We start from the raw sequence: 7,362 nt of genomic DNA, 5'->3' as shown, positions 1-7,362 counted from the left end.
GGCACCCTTATATACATTAGAGCGGTAAAAAGGAACGTGTTTTGTCGGTTACGTCACTTATACCATTATATCTCCGGAACCAAAAGTCACAGCCATTTGATATTCAAATTTGATTAATGGCCCGATAGTAGCTTTCAAACGAGCATAAGTTTGTTACAATTGGTTCAGCCATCTCTGAGAAAATTGCGCGGCAAAAAAAAACAACGCGTTTTGTCGGTTACGTCACTTATACCATCATATCTTTGGAACCCAAAGTCGCAATCATTTGATCTTCAAACTTGATCAATGGCCTAATAGTAGCCTTGAAACGAGCCTAAGTTTGTTGAAATCGGTTCAGCCATCTCTGAGAAAATTGCGCGGTGAAAAAAACAACACGTTTTGTCGGTTACGTCACTTATACAATCATATCTCCGGAACCAAAAGTCACAGCCATTTGATCTTCGAACTTGATCAATGGCCTGACAGTAGCTTTCAAACGAACCTAAGTTTGTTAAAATCGGTTCAGTCATCGGTTCTCTATAGAGAAGGGCAAAAAGAACATTGCACAGTGGTCCGAAACGGGAAATTAGCGAGACAAAAATATTTTCGCTATTCAATATTATTTTTTTCTATTTGATATCTTCGCAAAAGTTATTTATAATCAACTGGTGCATTTATTAATGTGAAAAGTTATTAGTGTAATCCATGGATTTAAAGCTTTCTTAATTGAATTTTGATAAACTTAGTTAAGCTAAATTATGCGCAATTATTAGCTCGACAAATCTTCGGAAGACGATTTTCTCGTAAAACCGTCCCCGAAAAAGTAAGAACAAAAAAGGTGATTTTTCGAGAGTCACCCTACTTTTACACCGAAAAATTGACATAACTCGATCAAATGTAGAGGTAGGAAGATGGCCTCTTCAGCAATCGAAACAACATTTCCTACAACTGTGTTGTGAAGTGCAATAATTTTTAAATTCAATTAAGAAAGTTAGAATTCAGATATAAATCCAAACATGGACCACCCTAATGACTTTTTACATTAATAGATACGCCAGTTGATTACAGACAACTTTTGCGAAGACGCCAACTAGGAAAAAATAATATTAAATTAAATTGTCTAATGATAAATAGTAAAATCTGTGAAGCTCGAGGCATGAACCAAGTGAAACATGAATTTCTGAAGCAGAAGTTTCGAAATTATCATGAAAAATAAGTGCGTATCGATCATCAGAAGTTAAACGAAAGCAGTGTTTTAGTTTTTTTTGTTTATTTATTTTAAATTGAAAGGCAACATTGAAGGGAAAATATTTTTTTAATATTATGGTTTTCCTGTAATAAATAAATAATTTTAATTTTAATTAGTTCGAATACTATAACTTGTTCATTCCTTTCATATAACCAATCTGTATCGAATATTTTCTTAGTCTAATTTGGTACGGTGGTGTCTCAAGCCGAGTGAAACATTAATAAATAAATAAATAAGTATATAGATAGATAATTTAACATATTCTAATACTGAAGCTTCGATTGAACTCATAAGAAGTATATGAAATGCAGAAAAATTTTTATAGCGTCTTAGATTTTGTTCACTCTACTCAACATGTTACCTGCCGCATCATGTTTATTTCACAAATTCAAATCATCAACAGGATGATGCCAAATGCAGCCACCGTTTCGGAGAACAGTGCTAATCAAATAAGTTGATTAGATGCAATGATTCGATGATTTGCTAGACGATTTCTAATGTATTTTGGATTTCTAGAAATATTCGGATTGCCCAGCATACACATTGATTTTTTTCCGGTGATGAAGGTAATAAGGCAAAGATTCATTCGTCCACTGAATCTCTTATTCCCGTCTAGTCATTGATTATACCGTGGTTGCACCGATGCACTGCACTGTCCTCCGTAGCAGTATCCGTTGGGGGGAATGAAAGCTATCAGAGGACTGTGTGGCTGTGGGATGGCAATTTCGTTGGTCGGATATCTTGGAGGAGGGCTTGCCGGTTCGGGTGTGGTCCACGTTTCCTCGTAGTAGGGTACATCCGCTGGATACACCGGGTTAGCTGGCAAAGCTGGAGGAGGAGGTTCGGGTACGTCCTGGTAGTTAGGACGTTGAGGGTAGGCACCGTAGAGCGGCGGTTGTGGTTGTACTGGTGCAGGTGGCGCCGGTGGTGATGGTGGTGGTGGTGGCGGTGGAGGCGGAACCGGTAAAGGTCCTTGTGGGTGCAAAAACGGTGGTGGCGCTAGCGCTACTGGAGGGTTTGGATAAGCAGGGAATGGTGCAGACATTGGTGGAAACGGATATGGCTGTTGAATTTGATCAATCAGTGGACTGGCGGCATTGCCCTCGTCACTTAATGAATAAATGATCTGCTGGAGAATATTCTTGGACATTTTTAGCGGAGTGTACGGCGGTAGCTGAATACAAACGGACACCGGCAAAAGATTGTCTGCATTGGGAATCGACACTGGCGGAGATTGCCTATCCGCCTCCGGAAACTCTTCCGATTCGGAGCTTGTTGCCGATCCGAAAACACGAGCTGGTACAACGCCTACTCTCGGAGAATAGCCTGAATCGCGTGGATAAACATTTCGGTTTATTGGCGAGTACGATGTCGTGTAGGGATATTGTTGGGCTACACCGTCTGTTAGCACGATTGAAACAAGCACTAATAACACTAATATTTTAAACATTTTATATCTAGAGCTACAATCGCAGCAATAGATGTGGCGAACTTGATAACGACCGCTAGTTTGTGCCAGTTGATGCCTATCGCCTAGTCTTATATATGGAGTATCAACAAAATCAAATAATCATTCGGTGTTTTAAGTAATTTTATTCAAGAGAAGCGTTTGTGTCATTGAAATGTTTACAATACAAGTAAATTCATGTGAAGCATCGTGGCTTCTTCGAGAACGACTGTACGTGAGGTCAAAATACACCATACACTTAGAAGTGCGAACGCACCGACCCAAGTGTTGTTATGCCCACAATATTAGTAAACATTTTTGGAAACCCACAGACACTGCCGGAAGTTTCAAACATTATGCCGGTTGTGTAATGAGATCAGTTTTGTGTTATACAGATAATCGCGTTGCTGTGGACGCCCCATTCATTGCTTCTTTTCCAAGCGGCAAGGATTGCTGCCGGCTTATTGACCTGATTCTGCTGCCTGATTCGAAGGAATTTATTCAATGCTGTTTTCATCGGTGATTTGATACAAACACATTACGTATGTACTGCCTACTTATAATATGGTGCATGAAACATTTCTAAATTTCTAAAAATCGCATAACTCTGGACAGACAGCTGTCTTTCATACATTATATCATTCGAGTTCTGTTTTGCTTCTCTCATATAGAAATATGCAATATGTAATCACTTGAAAAATCGACTAGTCATAATTGGTGTCACATACCTTTCGACTCAGTTCGTTGAGCTGCGTATGTTTGTGTGCGTGTGTGAGCTGAGCTGAAGTGAAAATGTACAATGAACCAAGAAAATGAAGCTTAGGAGAAGCAAATCATTTTCATTGTACATACCCACTTACTCCTAACTTTTTATTGAATAATCAATCACGACACTGGCTACGACCAAAGGCTGTGCTACTGAGGAAAAGGAAGGAATGTTAGTCCGATACTCGTTGTTTCTAGAGACCGCGGGTACCACTGTATCCCCACGATCATCATGGGATAGGAGATTTGTTAGTAGGGAGAGAAAGAGATCCGGATATGTTTTGGTAAACAATATGATCTCAACAAAACCTGATTTTCGATACTAAGGAGAAATATAATCAGTAAGAAAAAAATAAAATATCTCCAAGGAACGATCTCACCAGTATCCCTTTTCTCCTGCTCGCTCTACTGTCAGCAACGCGAGATAAAACACGACCACTGAAAGAAAAACCTGTTTTAATCCACCTAGTGGTGTAATGATGCCTTTCTCATGTACATATAATATTGTGGTATTCTATTCAAAATTTTTCTCCTCGATTTTTAAAAGAAACCAAGAGATTGTTTGTGCATAAAATACAGAACAAAACAGTGCTTTGATTGCGTAAATCATTCTTAAGAAAACGAAATGGGTTCACTATTATATGCACTTCCAGCACCGGAACCCGAGAACCGGTATAATCAAAGTCGGTTCGTACGGCCACCAACTAACATGACACACAAATTATTCTCGTACGCAATTTGAATTACGATTTAAATGTTTGTTGCATCCGAAAATATTTTAAGTGACGGTGTACAATATTGAACACACTTTACCCTATAATTCCGAAACCGGAAGTCGGATCCGGATGAAATTCAGGAATTCTGTATGGGATCGGAAGACCTTTCATTTGAATCTAAGTTTGTGGAAATCGGTCAAACCATCGCTGAGAAAAGTGAGTGAGATCCATTTTGGTATACATGACCACTATTTCCGGTACTTCCGGAACCGGATATCGGGAACCAGGATACCCGAAATCGGTTTGATTAGTTGCCTACTAATAATGACTATCGATTTGTGTAGTTTTGAGACCAGTTTAGATTTTTTTTTTACGTATTTTGTTTCGCCGGTTCAAGTGACGGTGTACAATATTGAACACACTTCACCCTATAACTCCGGAACCGGAAGTCGGATCCGGATGAAATTCAGGAATTTCGTATGGGACCACGAGACCTTTCATTTGAATCTAAGTTTATCAAAATCGGTTCAGCCATCTTCGAGAAAACCTAGTGAGATTATTTGACACATACACACCCACACCCACACACCCACACCCACACACACACACACACACACACACACACACACACACACACACACACACACACACACAGACATTGCTCAGCTCGATGAACTGAGTCGAATGGTATATGACACTTTTCACTTGTCGGTTTTTCAAGTGATTAAATAACCTTTCTATATGAGAAAGGCAAAAACCTGTTTTAATCCACCTAGTGGTGTAATGATGCCTTTCTCATATTGATATTACTCATAACATCATAAATATTACTGTGCAATTCGCTAAAACAACTGTTCATTGAATAGAAAGAGGAAGATTTATTCTGACCAAATCCAACAAACTCTACAAATTTCGTTTACCCTCTAGTTCCGGAACCGGTAGTAGTATCTACAACAAATTTAGGAATTCCGTATGAAATTGTAAGACTTTTCCTTTGAACCTATAGGTTTGTGAAAATCGATGTGGCCATTTTGAAAGGAAAGCGAGTGAGACCCTTTTGCAGTTTTTAATCACCATTTCCAATTCTTCCAAAACCGGATTCAGATGACCGGAATAGCCGAAGTTGGTTTGTTTGCCAGCAACATATATGACCTACAAATTGGAACAGTTTTTAACCTAGTTAAACCTAGACTAGAGCTCTATTTCGATTAAACCAATTAAACGAAATCTAACAAACGAAGTGAACCTGCGTTTATTTTACTTCTGCATATGTAAGTCAAGCTAAACAGCATGAATCAGCAGCAATGTAGTAGGATTATTACTTTTATTATTATTATTGACATCATTACACCACCAGCACGGTATTACTGCACTATTGACTGTGAAAATTGCATATTATTTCAAAAATAAATTTGAATTCAATGACATTCGTTTATTCTTTCAATCGCACTTATCATAGAATAGCTAAAATTTTTATCAACCGCAGAACCGGCTTTTACCAATAATACACACCATTAGCAGACATCCGTAACCGTTTCGATTCCTTCATAGCGTGTACGAATCAGAACAAAGCACGCATCGTTTGTTTTGTGTTTTCTTCTTCTTTCGGTGAGGTACATGTTGTCAATCTATATGGCGATTTGAAAACTTTGACACTCATCACCCTGTAACTGCGGAACCAGAAGTCGGATCCGGATGAAATTTCACAGTATTTTTAAAGATAATATGAGCTTCAATTCAAATCATTCTTTGTGAAAATCGGTTCAAGCATCGCAGAAAAATCGAAGTGAGTTCAATTTTGGGAGTTTTCCTTCATCACTTTCGATGCTTCAGGAAAAGGGGGGACCAGTAGTGTTGAATTAAGTTTTTATGCCAACAAACTAACAATCTCTGCAAACAGGAATAATTTATCGGACAGTTTTATGGAATTTGTACCTGTTTTTGACCATCGTTTGTGAAAAACTACTAATGAAATTGGTAATTTTCCACTTATCACGCTTTAGTTCCGGAACCGGAAGTTGGATCCGGATGAAATGTTCTAGAATTTTTAGGAAACTAGAAGACCTTTCATTTGCATCTTAGTTTGTAAGAATCGGTTGAGCCGTTTCAGAGAAAAATGAGTGAACACTTTTTCTCTAATTTTCACATATTACCATGTAACTCCGGAAGTCGGATCCAAATAAAATTCAATAGCAGACTATGGGACTGTTAGTCCTTTTATTTAAATATAAGTTTTTGAAAATCGGTTCAGCCATTTCTGAAAAAAGTGAGTGCATATTTTTTCCATTTTTTTGGTACATATAATCCTATATCTCCGGAACCGGAAGTCAGATCGGGATGAAATTCAATAGCAGACTATGGGACCATGAGAACTTTCATTTGAATCTTAGTTTGTGAAAATCGGTTCAACCGTCTCCGAGAAAAATGAGTGCATATTTTTGTTACATACACACACACCGTTCGACCGATTTCCACAAACTTAAGTTCAAATAAAATGTCTTGTGGCCTTATACGGAATTCCCGAATTTCATTTGGATCAAACTTTCGGCTCCGGAATTATAGAGTGAAGTGTGTTAAATATTGTACACTGAATTTTACTCATTTTTCTCAGAGATTTTTTTATGATCCTACCCAAAATTACTGCGTATTTTCGGATTCAACAAGAATTTACTCCATCGTTTGGAGTGCGATGTCAAAATCGTATAAAATCGTATGAAATTTGAATAAAAACTAGTTTATACGTCATTTTAGTTGATGGCCGTACGAACTGACATCGATCATACTCGGGTTTCGGTGCCGGAAATTCCTACAATAGTGGAATTACTTCGTTTTCTCGTGGATTAGAAACATTTTGAATAGAATATGAGAACATGATTGATATCAGAAAGGCATCGTTGCACCATTAGGTGGATTAAATCAGGTTTTTATAGATAGCCGTGATGAAACTTTTTCCCCGGTATTCTAAATGGCGTACGTTTGTTACGCATGCGTTTGAAGAGGCCTATACCTTCTTATGTGACTTTCGGTCAGGATACAAGAATCCCGTGCAAATCACTTGTTACCTATGACAATCAGATGGCCACAGGTCAATATTGCCAAAAAGCTGTTCACTACGGTAAGCCATGTGATAAACTGGACAAGGAGACAACTACACCAAAGGACAACGGTGCTTCCTTCACACCAACCCCAAGCAACCCCAGTACAAC

The sequence above is a fragment of the Malaya genurostris genome, chromosome 3, assembly GCF_030247185.1.
Source record: "Malaya genurostris strain Urasoe2022 chromosome 3, Malgen_1.1, whole genome shotgun sequence".
NCBI classification, from domain to species: domain Eukaryota; kingdom Metazoa; phylum Arthropoda; class Insecta; order Diptera; family Culicidae; genus Malaya; species Malaya genurostris.
The sequence above is the reverse complement of the archived record's forward strand: the minus strand, read 5'-3'. Positions refer to the sequence as shown.